General features: G+C 39.0%; 1 protein-coding gene across 4 annotated transcripts in view; it reads right to left on the bottom strand.

The window, feature by feature from the left end:
• Positions 1-20,732, bottom strand: part of casz1 (castor zinc finger 1) — a 185,777-nt gene that overhangs the window by 49,636 nt on the left and 115,409 nt on the right. The gene's annotated exons all lie outside the window — the stretch shown is intronic.

Raw genomic sequence — 20,732 nt, forward strand, 5'->3', positions numbered from 1 at the left:
GCCGTTAAAGTGAGACCCATAGAGAGAGAGCGAGAGCAATAGAGTGAGTGCCTGCAGCTGACAGTAATAATGTCCCACATACTCCTCTCAGTCCACTGAAACCAGATACCACTCTCGTACCTTTAAAGCTGAAGTCTCACTTTTTTAATCAAATCATTACTTTTTGAGACTCCAAACTCCAAACTAGCCTGATTAGCTCAACCAAAAGCGCGAGTTCGTAGCGAGGCTATGCGTTAAGCTAATAAATGGAGTGGAAACCTGTTAGAAAACAATAATTTTTTGCAGTTCTTTGCATTGACTTTTATTGCAATTTTATTTGCTGTCACTTTCAAATTGATTTAATAAAAATAATAAATATAAATATATATAAATAAATAAATATATATATATATATATATATATATATATATAAAGAAAGACAAGAGGAAGGGAAAAAAGTTTTAAAACTCTCGCAGAGTAATTGACACAAGTCTGCCAGATTTGTAGGCTTTGAGCTATTCTTCAGTGTGGAATTTCAAGTTTTGCTCCTACTTGTGGGGCACTTTTCACATTGCAGTATTAATGCTGGGGCTGTTGCCCGCTCGGACCCTCTGTCACGTATAATGGCAGCCCTCTCTCTCTCCTGAAGAAGAGTCACTCAGACAGAAGAATTTGAGACTAAGCATCAAATTAATATCATGGGCCGGACAGCCTCAAACTGCACATTATGGTAAGTGGAAGGTTTCAAGGGTGAGCTAAAAAACAATCATTCTTTAAATACGAGGTGTGTCGATGGAACAGGGGAAATAATGTGGAATGAGAGCAGGGACCTGCTACTGGACTCAAATGGGAGGATGAGCAGTGTGTGTGTGTGTGTGTTAAGGATACTCGTACCCTCCTCCATGCAAATGAAAGAGGTGCCGTGTGTTGCCTCTCAATTCATTCATGCATAGATTGATTGATCAACACGGAAGCATTGACCTGCTGAATATGGAAACTTGTCCAGTGTTATAAAGTTGACACGAAATCAAAATTTACTTTTGCATATTACTTTGCATATTATTATAAAAAATGCATCTTTGTAATATTTAATCAAAACATAATTACTTACTATGAAATGACTTTCTTTTTCCACTGACATTGGATTATGTTAACCAATAGCCAAATGACTATTTTGGCAATGTTTCGCACGGTACTAAATAATGCTCCAGTTTGTGTACAAACTGCTTCTCTATCTAGCATAACAGTCAGGATATAAAGTCTTAATTTGACTTAATTTGCTTACAGCTGTGAGCAGGATAAGAAACGCTCATGTAGCCGGACATGTTATCCTGGACTAATAGCGTTAGCACGAAAGCAAATTGACAGTGTTTGAGCGAAATTAAACAAACAGTGAAATAAATACTTCAAACAAAACACAGACCTGTTAAAGACAGGTTTAACAAGTTTCTGTCACTTTTCGCAACACTAGCATGATATAGATTAAAGACTGTTTTGGTTAGTAGCCTAATTAAATATGGTGACAGAAAACATGCTAACTTATGACGTTAGATGTGCAGAAGAATAACGTTAGAAGTTGCAACTGCTAGGATAATGTACTATATTAGCTTACTTGGTGGGAGAATTGTAGGGCTGTCACTAACGATTATTTTTGTAATCGAATAATCAGTCGATTATTTGACGATTAATCTGATTTTTTTAAATGACTTGAAATACATATACAATAACAATGAGGCAATAATATTTGGTTAAGTATCAAAAACAAGTAATCATTTGGTTTTATTCAACAACACTGTAATAATTCATAATATAATATACAGAATTTTGTACATTATGTATTATAACAAATGCCTGCAGAGGGCTCAAGAGATGCACGTAACCTAGACGCATGCAAATAAATATTAAACCCGCAGGCATATACTTTTTTAATTGAATCGCAGCCTTTATGAATTCACAATAGCACTATGCTATAGTATGGTTTTTAAATGGTTTTAATATATCATGAAGACTTAGAAAACGGTTTAATAATTCGGCTCATGAATTCTCGTCCGTGAAATGGGCCACTTCCAGTATTTTGCCGGTTACTCGACACGGGTAAATTGCAAAAAGAATCGAGTACTCAAATTTAATCGAGGAATCGTGACAGCCCAAGAGAATTGCTAAAATCTTAGGCACTTTTGTGGTAAAATGACTATAATGCACAGCCTTGAAAGGCTTTCCAAAACTAGAGCTTCCGACTGCATTTTTTACAAAAGCAAGTTACTAAGTCGACGACCTCAGATCATGTCGCTTGCTCTCTCCAACAGTGTCTGTTTTTCTTGTCTTTTTCTTTTTAACAGGCACTTCTGCTGTCATTGCGCTGGGACGTACGTGTTCCCTCTAAATGGCTTTTCTGACAACTGATCTGTAAATACAGCCAGATCTGCAAGTCTCTCCTTTTCTCTCTGTCTAGCATCAGCAACCCCAACCCTAAAGCAACACACACACACACACACTGCCCCCGTCGCAGCCCCACGGCACGCCCCCCCTCACCCCTCCCCATCTCCATTCCCTCAGCCACTATAAAAACACAAATATGCCATAACTCAGCTTGCCCTGCCACACTGCCTCCATCTTGCCCTGTACCAGGGGGCCCCTCAGGAAGGTCACCAACAAATGGCTTTCCGATTCACTGCCCCTGAAATAATTTTGTGTATTAAAACCTGAATCTGCACTTTCTGGCATGAAAGCTTTTCTAATTATTCTGCCGTCCTTGGGATGGACACAGATCCTTCACACGGGGGGAAACAAGCGACGGACCTGCCTGTTCAGCCGCCACAAACATCCGCTCTCTGTCTTTTTTTCCTCTCTCTCTGTCTCTCTCTCCTGCCCCCCTCCTCCTGCCCTCCTCTCATCTGCTCCCCTCTCGCTGCTATATAGCCACCCCCCCCCCCCCCAATCTGTTTTCAAAGCGTGCCTGTCCTTTATTAAATTGTTTTCTTTTCCACATTATCAGTTGCCATGGAGACCTCATCTCTCGGATTATTTGAATTTCATTATATCTATTGATTTGGGAGCATTTCATCTTTTTTATTGTTTTTCTGTCAATTTTCGAAACGAATAACCATCTAATTTGCGTCAGTGCTGATTACGTTCGTCCCTCAATAGAGGTCGGCAGCTGCGCCGGGGAAACAAATCAATGAAAAACATCATAAAATTCGAAAGTACAATCAACCAGGATATGGGTGACATTCCATGGTTGCTGAAACTAAGTCATCAAAAAATATATACTTTTTTTGCGCCTCTGCATGTGAGCGTGTGCTTGCGCGTGTGCGTCTGTGATATATATGCATCCATGCAGGCATATGATATGACTCAATATCAAGGGATGCTATAGTAAACTCAATCTACTCTTCAATGCCCCCCAGACCAAAACAAAAAATGCTTACTTTGTGTTTAAATAATTTATGCAATTTTAGCATTTATATATAAATTTTTTAATAAGCCGCTTGGAGCAAAGTGGCCATTAACAAAATACACAGCTGTCCAGTGGGCCGAGCACTCCAGATCAATTGCACTTTTTTATGACATGATAAAATGCTTTTAAAGCAATTTACACAAATATGGAAAAAAAAACCCTGCACCCGGGCTTCATTTATTCATAAGCCAGGGTATTAAAAAAAAACGTCGTGCAAAAGCCAGCATGAGAAGATGGTCCCAGGCCTAACCGAATCGGACTAGCTGTCCTTTCTGCAAGGACATAAAGTTTCATTACCAATGCACGCAGTCAAAGGCAATTTAGAAAACACAATGTGCAAAAGAAAAACATCAGCATATTGGAGGTGTTTGCGTATTAAGGGGCGCCGGCGCTTTGTTTCCCAATTTTATGTTCATTATTTATTTTTGCCCAGGACGGTCTGCCATTGACACCCCACCCTCGAGGGAAAAAGCGAGGGAGGGATGGATGGATGGATGGATGGATAGATGGGGGCATGTCCAAGGTGAGAGAGATTGTTGGGAAATAATAAGAGGTCCTGACAGGAGTCCACACCTCAGCGGTACACACATACACGTGGCAGACGGGTGTCACCGGGGAGGCAAACGCCGGTGTGTTTGCACGTGTGTGTGTGTGTGTGTGTGTGTGTGTGTGTGTGTGTAAGGAGGCAAAGGCAGGTGTGTGGCACCGGACCAACACTATCCATCAGCCACTCTACAAACAGTCCCGGGTCTAACGCTGACATTCTAATCTGTTTCATTATGCTGGTTTTGTCACAAACACAACTATGTTACATACTGCGTGCTATTATTTTTAACAAGAATTCTGTGGCAACTTAATTTCCTTTGTTTTATTTCCGTTGATGCTGTTCAAACATTTTAGGCCAATTTTAAAGAAGCTTTAGGCTAACATCTATATGCTAGTGTACTCCTAACAGTTGAATAAATCACTTAATTTGTATTAATATTTACTAAATATATAAATGTAACTACATTTAGACACTACCATTCAAAATGTTGGGTTTGGAAAGATTTTTTTTTTTTTTTTTATGTTTACCAAAGCTGCAGTTATTTGATCAGAAATACAGTTAATTTTTATTTTAATATTAACATTTAATATATATATATATATATATATATATATATATATATATATATATATATATATATATATATATATATATAATAAAAAAAAATTTAAGATACCAAACTTTTAAATGGTAGTGTAAATGAATGTATTGTTTATAGTCTCTCTCTTAAAGTTAACCAACAAATTATTGTCCAATCAAATCTCTCTAGAATGAGAATGCCCCGCCCTCTAAAACCTTGTGCTTCTGACTAACAATAGCAAGAAGCAAATAATGCTACATGAAAGAGACATAACAGCAGAAGGAAAGGCCCTTGAATATGTCCTTCCTAAACTTCATATTTCAATAAGAAATACATCAAAACACAAAAACTGAAGAAAGGTTTGAAGAAATAGAAACCAAAGCACATTTTGCTGTAGTATGAGCTGTCTGTACTTCAGCCGGTTTCGAGTCCATGTTGTGGAGACATACATCTACCATTAGGTTCATGAGTGCAGGAGCTGAACAGCAGGCTAATCTCATTTCAAAGCTTCTCTTCTCCTCCTCATGTGCTGACAGTCCTGGCCGCCTGCGCTCTTTATAAATGCTCTGCTAAGGGCTCCATGTTTGCGACACGTGTCAACATTTGACAAAGCATTACTTTTCGTACACAATATCCCGCGCCCGGGCCTCTGAAATGAGGTAGCTAACAAATTAGCTTTTTATGTTTATTTGCGCGTGGGTGTGTTTGAGGAGAGGATGGGCGGAGGGGGGAGGCTGGGGGGGAAAAGCGAAGGACATTTACGTTAGCGCTTCTGTTACGCTGAATGCTTTCTTACCAAATCAGCTTACTAGCCTTACAAAAAAAGCAGTGTTACGTTACCATGTTAAAGTGATGGAAATAACATTGTTCTTATATATCAAGGTACTGAATAATTTGCATATTTATATACTGTGGTGTTCACAAAGCACTCCAAAATCCTGGTATTTTCATGGTGCATGTTATAGTAAGTGTCCAACATATTATATTACAATTAGTGAAACATAAGACAAAGAAGGTGCTAAAGTCACGACTCCCACTGTCTATTGGCCAAACACATTTCTCAAGCCTAGAAGACTGGATAAATACTATTTTATGTATCACTATATGAATTCAGAGACAGTAATTACACCATTCTCTTTAGCTCCCACACAACAGTGGTGGATCTGAGCACAAAAGTGCAGTTCAGTGTACTGTACAATCGTAGGTGTATAAGTCACTTGACAGCTCTAGTTCTTGACAAATGAACACCACGGCACAGAGGCTTCATTGATCCAGTTTTCAAATGTTACATTAATAAGCTGTAAACACTGTGTTAAAACCACTTGATGTTAAGGAAATGACAGGTACTGATAGGTTTGCTCTTCCCTGTCAGCTGTGGGTTAGAGGTAAGCACAGCAGTTTTGAAAGCGATTTCAATATTTGCCACCCCAGCGGCTCGCCTCTTCTCTCTTATCACTGTGGCAACAATAACATGGTTGTGTTTCAAACCAAACATTCCCACACTGAATAATAGGCGATGTCTGAGTCCAGCCACCAGCAGCAATTTGTTTACACTGGGCTGATCATAAACTACAACTTCCTACTGAAAAGCCATTTCTGCTTGACTTGATGCTCACAACAGCATATATCAATACAGAGAGATATCTGGCCACGCATTCACATTCAGTTTTTCATTTTAATGTGTGGATTGATCATTGTTGGTAACACAATGTTCTATTATATTTCAGTATTAACCAATACATTATGTTTATTCATTTTTAATTGTATAATAATATTAAGATTGATTTGAAAATGCTGTATTTTGGGAAAATTTAGGACAATGATAATGGTTGTTTAGCTGCTTGAAATGCTCCCATTTTTCGTTTGAAATAAGGCTTTATGTCTGTCTTTAACAAGGTCAGTGTGACCACAGTATTTGTTGGATATCCCTGTCTCTGCGCCCAGAGCCATCATGTCAATCAATGCATCTTCTAATTAAAATGATCTGTTGCCTAAATGTGACGCACTTACACAAATAAGCACACAAACCAGTCACAGGAATGTACATTCCACACATTCAGTCCAATGAATTTACATAACTTCCCCAGTTTGTGATTACTGAATTAAATAATAAAGTAAAAAAAAAACTATATTATTTATAAAATTATAAATACATAAGTAAATGTAAAACACACACACACACACACACACACACACACACACACACACACACACACACACACACACAAAAGAATAATAATAATATAATGTAATAATAATAATAATATAAAGATTGCACTAACAAAAAACAATTTCTAGCCAATGGAACATTGTAGAGCTAAACATAATGTATATTTATATATATATATATATATATATATATATATATATATATATATATATATAAATATACACCTCTAAAATATAAAATAATTAAATATTAAAAATATTAAATGTAAAAATATATTATTATATTAAAAAATATTAATAAAATACATTTATTTAAAAATGTAAAAGAATACAAATATTTGACAGAGATTGTATTTATAAAAGTATTTTCTAGACAATTGAACATTTAATATTTAATACTTTTTTATTAAAGAAATTTAATAAAAGTTACAGGCATGAAAATCACAATATTCCCTGATTTGGTTCACAAATCTACAGAGTGAGAAGTAAGTAAATAAATAGAAAGAAAGAAAGAAAGAAAGAAAGAAAGAAAGAAAGAAAGAAAGAAAGAAAGAAAGAAAGAAAGAAAGAAAGAAAGAAACATGGCATTACAGCCCAGTGAAGTAGAGACGGACTTATGGAAGCGTAGAGGTCTGGTTAAAGCTTGCCCAGACAAACAGAGCGATAAAGCATCATGTCCATGCACAGAGGCTTTAAAAAGCACAATTAAAGAAGGACCCAGTTTAATAATTAAAATGCATAATTATTGACTCCTATTTTCAATTCCTCGCAAAGTACATTAGATCAGGAAAACAGATACAGGACAGAAGGGATGTGTATCTAATGCACTCTTTCCTGCTTGAACTTCCTTTAGATCCTAAAGTGCCAGCTCGCTATTGAGATTTGCACTTAATGAGGATCCGTCACAAATAAAAAAAAATCTCTGAGACTATCAACAAGCATTACAATCACCCCCCCCACCCCACCCACCCCACCCCAACCACACTCAGTGCCAATGCCCACCCGGAGAGCCAGGCCAGACAGGGGAAATTTGAGGGTTAACTGTCCCTTAGGGGGCTATCAATGCACGGAGAAAGCGTCACTGCTGGTGCCCCCCATTCTCGTTTGACAACCAGGCCCTAACAGATTAACATGCAGTCAAGAGTGATATATTTCCTGCCAAGTAGTCAAATCACTGCTGTATAATGATTTTGTGTGTGGGAAGACACAAGAGGGACACTCTTAATTAAGAGGAAATATTTGTTTTGGGGTTATGAATCCGGCTGATTGTGATTGGTCAACTTGCAGCGACACTGTTTAAATAGGTCAGTCGGGTGATAAATTGTCATTTTGACACATTAAAACTGTGACGTAAAGAGGCTGGAGGAGAAAGAAGGGATCAGCCGAAGAGGTCAGAATGAAATGGCCCAGTTTAAATGGAGGCCACTGAAATTACCAGGAGAGTTCTTACAAAATCCTGAATGCCAAGGACAGGTGGATTAAGGTATTAAAACAATCGCATTTCAGTCTTGAAATAGTCCTGCACACGACTCAGCATCAAGCCTATCTATTCAAGATCAGGTGCTAGCAAATTCGCACCATGCGCAAGATCTGCTGTAAACATCAGCGAAAGCTAATATGAGCAATGATTATGGCAAGTGTTCCTGAAACAATCCCATCATGGAAACATTTTTCGTAAAAGCACCCAGATGGCGAGCTGCCGGTGGCATGTTAACATGCACAATTTGAAAAAGCTGCCAGAATTCAACCAAATATAACAACTGAGCTTTTAGTGTATCTTTTCCCTCCTCTAATTAATATCAGAGAGCTGACTGGAAGGGAGACGAAAAGACAAGGGTTTTTCTAAAGTTCAGTCCTGAATCTATTTACAGTGCAGAATTAATAAGAACCCGAGGTGATAATAGTGCGAACACACTCAAACATTTGGGTGAGTGATTTTAATTTAATCAAAGCTGTTTAGTACAAGTCTATTCTTTAGTGCTACAACTGTTGAGCAGGGGGGGGGGGGGGGGGGGGGGCTCTCCTTTTGCCTCACTTTCAATCTATCCGAGTGGATGGAAACCCATAATTTCTTCAAACACCACTATAAACTAATGTGGTGTTGATGGTCAAGCCTTGAAGTGTATGTGCTCATTTACGGCTGTTCCCTGCGAATGAGGAAATGGTTGAGAGAAAAGACATACTGTATCTCTGTCAAATGGACAGCTCTGCGAACTTAAATACTCCCTTAGATAATAAAGCTGAATATAAAATGCATACTACCCAAATAGCACTTTTTTCTATGTCTTCTTAGGACAATGCAATTTATTTTTCAAAATACCTCAATAAAATAAAATAAAGGCTTCAACATTTTGGGGGAAAATGCAAACTGCGCTGCTTGTAATTCTGATAATTAAGGTGAGCCGTGATGAAATTTAAGCCTCTTAGTGGAACACGAACCATCTGGGATCTTTCTACCTGCAAAAGATCTGTGAATGTGCGGCCCATGTGCATCCGTAGTCATACTGTACCCTTGGAATTCACAGAAAATGACAGACAGAAAACAGGAAGCCAGAGAGGGAGAAAGAGAGAGAGAGCAACCTGTGCCCTTCAGTCTCAGTTAAGGCACAGCTAACCAAGTCTGACAGCTGCCGGCTCCTTGACAATTGGGGTCAGTTAGAGGAAAAGTAGCTCAAGTTTTCATGGCTTTGCAGGAGATGTTCAGGAGCAACTGCCCACCGCAGCATCAAAGGGGATTAGAGGCCACAGCCATCTGCTGCCAGGACAGGCCATGGGCCTTTCATGTCCTTCTTGGAGAGAAAGGCAATCCTTCCGTCACATAGTTTTAAGTCCCACCGAAGGGGAGGAACGGCTAGTACGGGGGGACATAGCCAATTAGGCCCAAATCAAGGAGAGAGAAAAAGTACACTATTAATAGCAGAAGGATTGTGTTGGTGTCTACTTACATGGATACAGTCAAAAGGACAAACAAATGTGCATATATGAGCACACAAAATAACACCTAAGCTATGACTTCACAACGATATTACAGGCACTTTTACATCCTTACCTTACTCTTAGTTAGTGGTGCCTACTAAGACAAACATTGCTTTTCTATCATTTATATTTGAACAAACCTAGCTTGAGTATTAAACGTCAACGCATAACTTGCCACATACCCTTAGTGCTTGAATGATACCTAAAACCGTCTATCTTTTATAGAGATTTATTCTTGAGATTTGGGGAAGGACTTGCCACAATAAGCAACCACAAGGAACACCCTTGCAACTACCCAGAAAACACACCCCTAGCACCCATCTAGGGTCCATGCAGTAGAACCTAGTAGATCCCAGACAGAATGCCTAGCAACCACCTAGCCATCCCTAGCAACCACACAGAAAGCCCAAGCAATGACCTAGCAAAATCTATCAACCAGCCAGAACACCCTATCATGCCTCGCTCACATTTCTGTGCTCTGAATCTCATTTTCCCTCTCTTACACATTTATTGACAAGCTGTGCCAACATTTTTCTTTTAGCAGCTAATTTGTTTTGGGTCCCATTCCTGGCCTCCCCCATGACTGTTACCTCAATAGTCTGCTACCTTTCAGCTCAGCAGCTCAGCACTTGACCTGCCGACGTCGCTTATTTCCAGCGCTCTAATTGTCGTTTAATCACATATCAACCTGTCACTTAAAGAGCCCCTTTTTCAATTGCAGGAATTTGCATATTGTGTGAAACTAATTTCTATCAAAAGCTCTGCTGGCTGTGAAAGCGCGTGTCTACCCGGGCTCTCTCTCTCTCTCTCTCTCTCTCTTATCCAAAGCGCCTGATATTCTCCATTCTGAGTACAGGTTTGTTAACAGCCTCACACATATGGTGACAGGAGAGATAAGGAGCTGAGAGCTCGTGACGGAAGGTACCGGTGAAAACATGATGTCATAATGGAGGGGTTTGGTGGGCAACCGCTGGGGTTAATATCACCCCTCCACTCAACGGTAATGGCATACACAGGGAGCGCTCTTTCATTACAAGTGTAGGCCACACGTCAGCTCCCATCTCTGCAACTCACGCTGGGATTTGATGGGTGAAATCACACTTTTTATGGAGGGTCTTCGCAGTGACGGTCCTCCAGAGATGGACAAGTTTAATTATGGAGAGGAGGGAAGTTCTTTGTTCCACCTTTTATTATATTAATTGATAAACAGGGCCGGAAGGGGGCTCTTGGGGGACAAGGATGAGGGAGTGTTTTCAGAGGGGTTTAATCCCGTTAGAGGCACCGGCCCGTACCCCAGCCTCACTGGGACCCTACGCTTGCTTTTCACCTCCACCCCCCTTTTCCTGGATCCTACTCAGGACTGTTACTCCACATGACGGGTCTTTCTCGGATTCAGATGAGACGAGAACTGCAGATGCCACCCTGCTTGAGAGAATTGGTCTTACCTTATTACAATACATTTATATATATATATAGGCTATATATATATATATATATATATATATATTTAATATAGTTTAGAACACTTAATATGTGAAATGAACTATGTCTAACATGGTTTCTATAATTTGGTCTAACAATTCAGTAATTCACCACATTTTACCTTTCCAATATTTCATGGTTACATATTTGGTAAAAATGTTACTTAATACGTTGCTGCATCAGACATTCTGAACAATCATAGAAGGTGGGCTGAAACGAACAGAAGCAATGTTAATATTGTAAAAGTGCACACTTCACGTACTAATACACACTAAGTTAGTCTCAGCCCTGATGCGTTGGCTCATTGAAGGGTTCATCTCAACCTGACCAAGTTCCTTGTCACTTTTTTTCCAACAAGGAGTCAAGATGTCTCAAAACTGTCAAAAGCATTTTCCACAAAGCTGAAGAGAGGGACGAGGGGGAGACGGGAAGAAGAAAAAAACCTCACGCGCAGACATACGCACCAACACGGTCAGATTTGCGCGTACGCGCTCGCGAGGCTGTCAGGTAAATTAGATCTGAAAGCTGACAATTTCTGACCATATTTCCTTGATTATTTCGAACAAATGCACACCAGCCGCTCTAAGGAGATTAAAGTGACATAAAAGTCTCAAGTGGGAGGAGGGAGGGCAGAGAATCCAGGTCACCCCCATTTGTCCCCCTGCCTGACAGCAGCTATATCGCTATCCAATCCAATAAAAATCCCCCCTCCTTTTGCTTTAATTAATTTTACAGCTAGCTTGCTTAATTACTTTCAATCAAAATCCTCTTGCCATCACAAAATTAGAAATGGTTCAACTCCATTAGTCTAAATTCTTCATTTACATACACAAAGACTGTCAGCTCTTGCTAAGCAAACGGCCTCTCGCCTGATGAGATTGTTTTTTTTTTTCTTTCCCTTCACTCTATCTCTCTCTCCCCTGCCCTGTCTCTCTCTCTCTCTGTCTCTCGCCTCTCTAATCATAAACATGTTTAGTGTAACAGCAGAAAAGTGGTAGGGATGTCCAAAACTAACTTTCAAAATTGACTAGACAGTGGGTTGCCTGTACGACTAGTCCTGTATAATTATATTGATTGCAGGTTCACCTGACCTTTCTTAGAGGGTATTTAAATAAGATGCCTACAGCTTGACGGAGTGCAACGGATTAAGACAGAAAAGAGGGGTCTTGAGACGTATTTTTATAAATTGAACTATTTTTAACTTAAAAATACACTCTAAAAACAATTTGCAAAATTTAAATCATTTAACATTTTAAAAGTGATTCTCACACTTTTACTACACTCTGGTAAGATGCATTATGTTATTTACAGTACGGTTAAATTGTTTAAAATCAAACTTACATTTCAAATGAATGTTTAAATTCTATATTTATCTAAGAATCCTGAAAAAACGTATCCGTTTTACGCGAAAATATTAAGCAGAACTTTTTTGAAAATTGATAATAATAAGAAATGTATCTTGAGCACCAAATTAGCCTATTAGAATGATTCTGAAGGATCATGTGACACTGAAGACTGGAGAAATGATGCTGAAAATTCAGCTTTGCCATCACATGAATACATTTCATTTGAAAAACTGTTATTTTAATAATATTAAACAATATTACTGTTCTTACTGTATTTTGTTAAAAAATAAATGCAGCTTTGGTGAGCATAAGACCTCTTTCAAAAACAAAAAATCGTATCGAACAGTAGTGTCTATCATATGACATAAATACTTTAACAAGCCAGTACAGAAAAGGTCAGTAAATCAGTCATTTTTCAAGTTTTCACTTCTTGTTCCCTAACTTCCCTGCTGACAAACACTGAATATGTGCAAAAATCTTTGACCAAAACATACTTTTCAAACAGGAACAAAAAATCTTCCTCATATCGAAACAAACAATCCTTGTATAATACAATCGCTGCAGCAAGTCCCATTGCAAATAATAATAATAAATTAATGAACTAAAATTAATTTAATATCAAAGCATAAAACTAAAGTTATGTATATCTTTTCAACCCCATTGAATTTAGTTACAGAAATTAGCAAAAGTGATTGCTAAAAGTAAGGAAACTGAGAAGTTATGACATAATTTTTTGAATAGACAGGTGACAGATTAAGACAGTGTGGTACGTTGTGCAGTGATACACCAACCCTGGGTCTCTTGGCCTTTTAGGACGGGGCCACACAGGCGGCCATCAACTACCGTGGTTTCGACGTGATATTCAGAGGCCAAACAATAATTTCCACTGGTGACGCGTCCTCTCCATCACGCTCAGTGCCCAAGGCCTGCACATCAACAGGAATTAAGGACATGCAGACACAGTTAGTGGGCTGGCCATGGAATCTACCCCCAGCCCTGCTCAAATAACTAGGGCCCTGTAATAATGACAAAATCAAAGCAGGCCCTCGCTGGTGCTTTGGACGTCCCCAAGCATCACCACTCAACCCTGATATCCAAACACACGCAGAGACACACAAAGTGCTGACTCTCACACGGCACGTTGTTTTGTTTGCTCTCACTTTCCTTGACCACACGCATACAAAGCCGCAAACACTCACTAACTGAGGATGAGCTTTGATTCTGTTGTCTGCACGTGAAACATATTATCTTTCAGCTGCTCGCCTCTCGCGCGGTCCTCACTGCTGATGATGCAGAGAGAAAGTGACTTTGGAAAATACTTATTTGCAGGGTTTTTAATTTCAGAATGTTCATGACACTTACGAGTTGGGTCTCTTGTTTGGCCATCCTGACTGGGACATAAAACCCAGACCTGTACCCTTCCATCCTGGTTTAATTATTTTGTCCCTAACTGTTAATTATCCAAAACTCTCAATTTTGGGGTAAATTTAATAAGATCAATTTCGAAATTCACATTTACTGAAATCAATATTGCCCTATTTTTTTTAATATAATAATTTGCATAATAATAAATGTATTAGAAATAGATTCATCTGTACATTTAAATGTTTTATTTTGCACTCATAATTAATTATCACAATTTATTTTCCCAACACCACCCTTCTAATGCCCTGAAAAAGACTCTTTGCATAGTCCAGTCAATTCCAGATTGATGAAATCAGCATTTAGATTCTGTTTTGCTCATAAATATGCCACAATACGGAAGTAAAATGGGAACTTTTTTTTAACTTTTCACCTATAATATAAGGATACAGTGATGAGGGACAACCCTAAAGGGGGGGGGGCACTGGGTCTCTGTTCTGGCTGGTGTTGAGCAGCAGTTCTGCATCCTTCAGAGCGCCAGCAGTGCTCCTCTACCAGCCATGCTCACTTGTGCTTAGCTAATTCTGTCACATCGCTCCACGCTGCCCACGCTGAGCCTATTTAAACGGCTCCGCTACACCTCTACTGTGCTCCTCCTCTAACGGGGGTCACTTGTACCAGCAGAACAGCAAGTGGGAGCAGTGCCCTGATCATGGACCACCAGTCCACTTTAGCAGAGCTAAATAACCTGCCTGTCTGTCACTGGCTTCCCTCTATAAGAGTACTATATACCCATACAGAATTTACATGCAATATGCATATGCAGCAACTAAATGTTTTATTTTTTTATAAATATTATATATATATAATCTATATATATATATATTTATCTATAACAATCTTTATTATATATATATATATATATATATATATATATATATATATATATATGTAAATAAAATATAAACATTTTAAAAATATATAAATAACCCAAAATTGTATTTATATATGAAATATTATCTATTTATATTTATATAAAAATATAAATAAAATATAACATTTAATAAGTAAAATGAAAATTACTATTTTTTTTTTTTTTTTTTCTAAATCATCACTGTTCCTAAAAAAAATGGGAGCTGAAAAACTACACAGATACCACAGCTACTAATTTGTATTATATTATTGTAAGATTGTGGAACATGGCGTGTTGAGAGATAATTGTTATTCCAAAGAAAGATTATAAAATATGATTACATTCAAATCATGCAGTGACACCACACGCTGCAAAATAAAAGCACAAAGGCACATTCATTACGCGCACAAAACTGCATAAAGACAGAAACATAAACAATGGACTGAAGAACTGTCCTCTCATTGTTCATCTGACTGCACATACATAGAAAAACAGTGTTTTCCCTTTATCCAATTATTTAATGAGAAAGGGAATTTGCCCCAATTCCCTCATTCTACAATGTAAGACATGCTATGTCACACAAAACAAACAAATACACAAGAAAAAAAAGAGGAAAAAAACAAGTTTAAACCCCAGGCTTTCCCTTTAAATTTCCCAGACACTCATTGTTCGTGAGAGTTTCGGATGATTTTAGCCGTGATTTAATGGAGCTTGTTAAAGAGTGATGATGTCAGCACAATAGAGGAGCCTCTAAATCCACCACATTCACCCAAAATGCCTCGATGAGATAATCACGGGTGACGTCTGCGAAAACACTTATTATATTCGCCCATCGCCTGGCTGAAGCTGCTAAAACTCATCAGCGTTATTCCCTATTTCTCTCTGGGAGCGATGAGAGGGGGGTAAAAGACGATCTGAACTTTGAGAGAAAACTTTTTTTTTTAAAGGGACAGGACTCTTTTTCCATGGCGAAAAGGGTTGCTTTATTAAACAATCACACAGCTTTGATGTATTTGCCTTTTATAAACAGCTTGTTTTTCCCGAATGCTAATGCAGGAATGGTAAATCTAAGGCACTTGTCCCTGTTCTTGTGCACATGGGCTTTACCAAAGTCCCATAAAAGGCTTGGAGCTGACAACTCAGCAGTAGAGATAAGAAAAGGATCAACCTGAGCCTTTCTCATAGCTTAATTTATTTTAAATCCCGGCTCTATTTACCCAGTGCAGGCCAGCAGGCATTGTCCACCTACACCTAAAGAAACTCATCGCCGCTTTAGTGTGGCACCTCTACGAAACCAGTCAGGTATTTATATGTATACGTCGATAATCTCACTACATTCAGGGGCTACGGCCTGAGTTGTGAGTCTGCTGGGTCGAGGGCAGCGGCTCCCTGTAGTGTAAGTTAATAATGAGCAGCTCTCCAGCAGTACGTGATGTGGAGGTGAGGTCCTAATCCTCCGGCTCGCCCCCACGGGGGAAGGCCTCCACCCGGCCCCTGTTTATCATCGGCCGAGGGAGGGGAAGCGCAGGGCTCAAGTCAGACAGGATATCTTCTCCGATGCGCCAGCACTTTAACCCGGCCTGTTATTAAAACTCTAATCTGTTAAACATGTCAATGTTAGCACTTTTAGCGTGATTAATAAAGCGAGACATAAAGCCAGACTCCAGAGTGCTGCACAGGCCTTTCTATTGCCTTGGGTTGTTTTGTTTTTTATTTCTTTTTGGCTCATAAATGGTTTGAATTATCTACTCGCACATACGTAATTCTCCAAACATTTTCTTTTGGTATGCATCCCCCACGTCAATCAGCTTTTGAATCTGAACCGAAATAGAAAACGCATTACCCTGAAAGATAAATATCCGATGCCAACTAAGACGTATATCTTCACAGAGCAAACTCGGAAAAAGGTTTCCAAGATGCTAGTATCAAATTGGCTTTATAGAATCTGAAACAGTGTATGTGCTCGCAGAGAAAATAGGGTGATGCACAGCAACGGTACTGAGGCGGAGGGGGAGACTTAAAGGATGTGATTTATCTGAGCTTGATTGCGTGTTAATCGAGGTTACGTGTATTAAGTGGAATCTAATTGGAACAGACACTGGCAGCCTGACAGATCGACATGATGCAGATGGATTGAGAGAGAGAGAGAGAGAGAGAGAGAGAGAGAGAGAGAGAGAGAGAGAGAGAGAGAGAGAGAGAGAGAGAGAGAGAGCAAAAGAGGGACAGCGGTGAAGCAAATATGAAGCTACTAAGAGGTGTTTTCCAAAAAGAAATACAGGAATTCGTACTTAACCTGTTGGAGTTACACTGATAGAGACAAAAACTTCAAAAATATAAATGCAATATGAAAATACAATGTACTTTCTTAATCCAGTTATTGTAAACTTCCAATGTTTACAATAATGTAATAATGTCATTTGCAAACGACTTCCTTGACTGATGACATCACTAAGGCCACTAAATATATATTACACTAACTTTTCATCACCTAATCACTTCTCAATGGTCAAAATCTACATTACTTTCCTTATAGAATGTCTTGTCACATTACAGGAGTAAAATGGCTGTTTACATATTTGAAGGGAGTTAGTTCACCCAAAAATGTCATTAATGTCGTTCTAAACCTGTATGACTTTCATTCCTCTTAGAAGACAGAATATTTCTGAAAAATGTCTCAGTATTTTTCTGTGAACACAATGAAAGTCAATGGGAACCAGTGTTGTTTTGGACCCCATTGACCTTTGTAGTATGAACAAACAACTTTTTCAAAAAAATATCTTATTTTGTGTTCCACAGAAGGAATGTCTGAAAAGATACTGTTTATACAGTACCCGAATAAGAAATATCACTAATCAGTCATTTGATTTCTGAGAGCCTGGCAATATCTGTGGCCCCTTATAGAAGACACAACTACACCACTCCGCTCTGGCATGCGCACTCCATGGCCTCAGTTGGCTGCCACAAACATTCATTTATGCTTTATTGGAAACAAGGGGAAAAAATATCCACCCTCTCAAAAAAAGACCCAGCTGCTCCAGTACATCTCACCTCTGGGAGCCAACTGCCCATGTGCACTCAGCTCACCAGCTTTTTCTATCCCAGAAGACAACTGGTTTGAAGGCCCTTGCTTTAAATCCGAGGCATTCACCCTATGACTGAGTGCCCTTTGCAACATTAGTCAGAAAAAAGGCACAAGAGCCACACCTGTTGTGCCAAACAACTGCTCCCTGAAAGGCTACACAAACACATAACAAATTATACCAACAGAAAAGGAGGGGGGTGAAAAATATCTGTAGTCACATGCCAAATGCCGAACGGGAGGAGGTGGCTTTAAGATTTCTCTCTGAAATGAGCGTGTGGACACAAGCCTGTTAACAGACATCGATTCCATCGGGTCTTTGACTCAGAAATGTCATTTGTAGTCATCTTTTATCACAACTGTGTTCAATAACAGGCTTGCGTTATTAACAGCAGCACATAACCGTCGTGGATGACTGTGTCCATTCGCGTCCCTTCATTTTGCACTCGTTCTTGCATGATAATTACACGACTGATGATGTGAATGATATCATTTTGTGCCGTAATCTCAGATTATTTCACATTCAGTCAACCCAAAATCAAAAAAACGATGAATTGCTTGGTTTTAGATTATGATTATGGTGTATATAGTTATGGTGAGGTTTTAAATAAAACAGGAGTGCATTTTACAAGAAAATACTACTTCAGTCTTGGCTACTTAAAAATGTCACGTTCAATTCAATTTGTAATTATTTGTGAAATTTACTAGAAATTGCTGAGTGAAAATTGTTTCTAGGTTCTGCTCAAAAATAAGTTATTTAGTGATATCTAAACAATTAGACATTTTATCCAAAGTGACTTCATGGTATACATTTTATACATCCTATACATCAGTTCTTGCCTTCCCTGCGATTCAAACTCTTGACTTTGGTGTTGCAAGCTTTACAGGACGAAAAACAATACAGTACGGCATTGTTTAGCAAAGACTACAGAGAATCACCCGTCAACACAAAACGCTCATATCGCTCTCGACACAGTCCCGTCACAGTGCTGAGACAAGGGACTGAGCTACTCCTCTCCTCCTTTGATTTGATGCATGCTGACTGTTACACTAATGGCATTAATAAGGACAAAATTACTATTTTGAAACACTGACTTTTCATCTTCCTAATCTGTCTGGCCATGTCCCTGCCCCCAGCCCTCCATTACGGGACCTGCGGATGGGTAGCCTTCCCATTGCTTGGTATTCCATGCAAATTGATTGCAACATTTTGAGAGGCCAAGAAGACTATGATCATTGAAATTTGACCCTCAGCTATTTTTAAGTGTTTGATTGAGATAGCAACTCATCCAGTTCAGCCCAGATTGTCCAGATAAGATTTCTCATACTCGGGATATTCTTCTTACGCATGGCAGGGGTCAGCACAACCGTGCACTTGGCTTGCAAAATCAGGTATTGCAACAGAAATATGCACAAATTTAGAAGACAAATAAAGAAATATGGATATATATGTGTTGTGACGTGCAAGGGGAGGGCTGGTCATGCATCGCTAAGCTTTGAGCACTAACATTGAGAGAAATGACACAGTATGATCAAGGACATGAATTGCTCATTGATTTTTAGCGCCAGCTTAACTATCCATTCCAATTGATTTTAGCCTGGCCGGGTTATGGCACTTTTAATGCATCTTCTGTATGGCAGCTCACCACTGACAGAGAACAAATTTCGAAGCGTATTAAGGGAGAAAAAAAATTTGATATGTAAAACAACTTGCCAAAACATGCGAGTTGTTTTCTCTTCTTCTATCTTTTCTCTCGCTTCAGCCCTTTCTCGCCCATGCAGTTCCTGGTTGGGAAATATGCACATCATAAAAAGTGTACTTCAGTCTCTAATTATTGGGATATGTCAGTATTTTCACCTCAGAAAACCTTTGCTGATTACAAAATACAGGCAAAGTGATATAAGTCTGCTGAAATGTTAATTACAGCACATAGTTGCTCTTTGTGAGCCGGTGAGAAAGCGCAGAATATTCTAGGTGCAGAGGAACCAAATAAAACCTTTACTGCCTCAACATGCACACCACATACAGTATACATTTCAGGCTGAAAATATACAGTGCCTGTTTACCAGAAGTGAATCAAGTTTCCACCATGCACGAACATGTGTCCAAAACTTACATGAAAATGCTGAATAGTCTACATGTAAAATGTGTTATCTTTTGTGCAAATTTACTATATTTGACAAAAATCAATCCATCAGGAAATAAATTCAATTTAGAGGATAATTCTTAATGTATCTCTTCTCTATTAGTGGTATTATATCATTTGCATCAATTATTAATTAAGCCTGGGTTTAGTGAAATAAGAGATAATGTGAGACATGCGATCCAATAGATGGGCTAAATGTCATCTGTCACAGCGAAACACGTTAAAATAGAGGCTCACTTTCCTACGCGGGCTCGGCTTTCACCCTAGGGAGGGGAGATTTCTTTTACTTCTGCAAAATACTGCTTTCAAATATCATAAAGTCTATTACTGCACACTCATTTCAGCCCTATCAGTTCAAGTACCTATTTAGTTTGAAGGACATTTCGTTCTGTTTTCAAATAAAGTCAGATTGCAGACCGAACTGAAACCCTAAATTTCAGAACTGACATGTTCCCTTCTCTCACCCCACCTGAGACATCATATCTTTTCAATTCCCATACTAAGCCAGTGGCCTCATGAGACAGATTTAATGCAGATTTCAGCACAAATGGGACGTGGCCAGTGCCTTTCAAGCATGGTAAGTGAAAGTAGCCACCAGCGATGCGTCTATAAGAGTGTCAGAGTGTGTGGGTCAGGATGAAAGACAGGCTCCCTGTTAAAGCTGCAGGAGCTTTCAGCCATACGCTTGTTTCTCT

This window comes from Abramis brama (assembly GCF_963993115.1).
Source record: "Abramis brama genome assembly, chromosome: 22".
Classification (NCBI taxonomy): Eukaryota; Metazoa; Chordata; class Actinopteri; order Cypriniformes; family Leuciscidae; genus Abramis; species Abramis brama.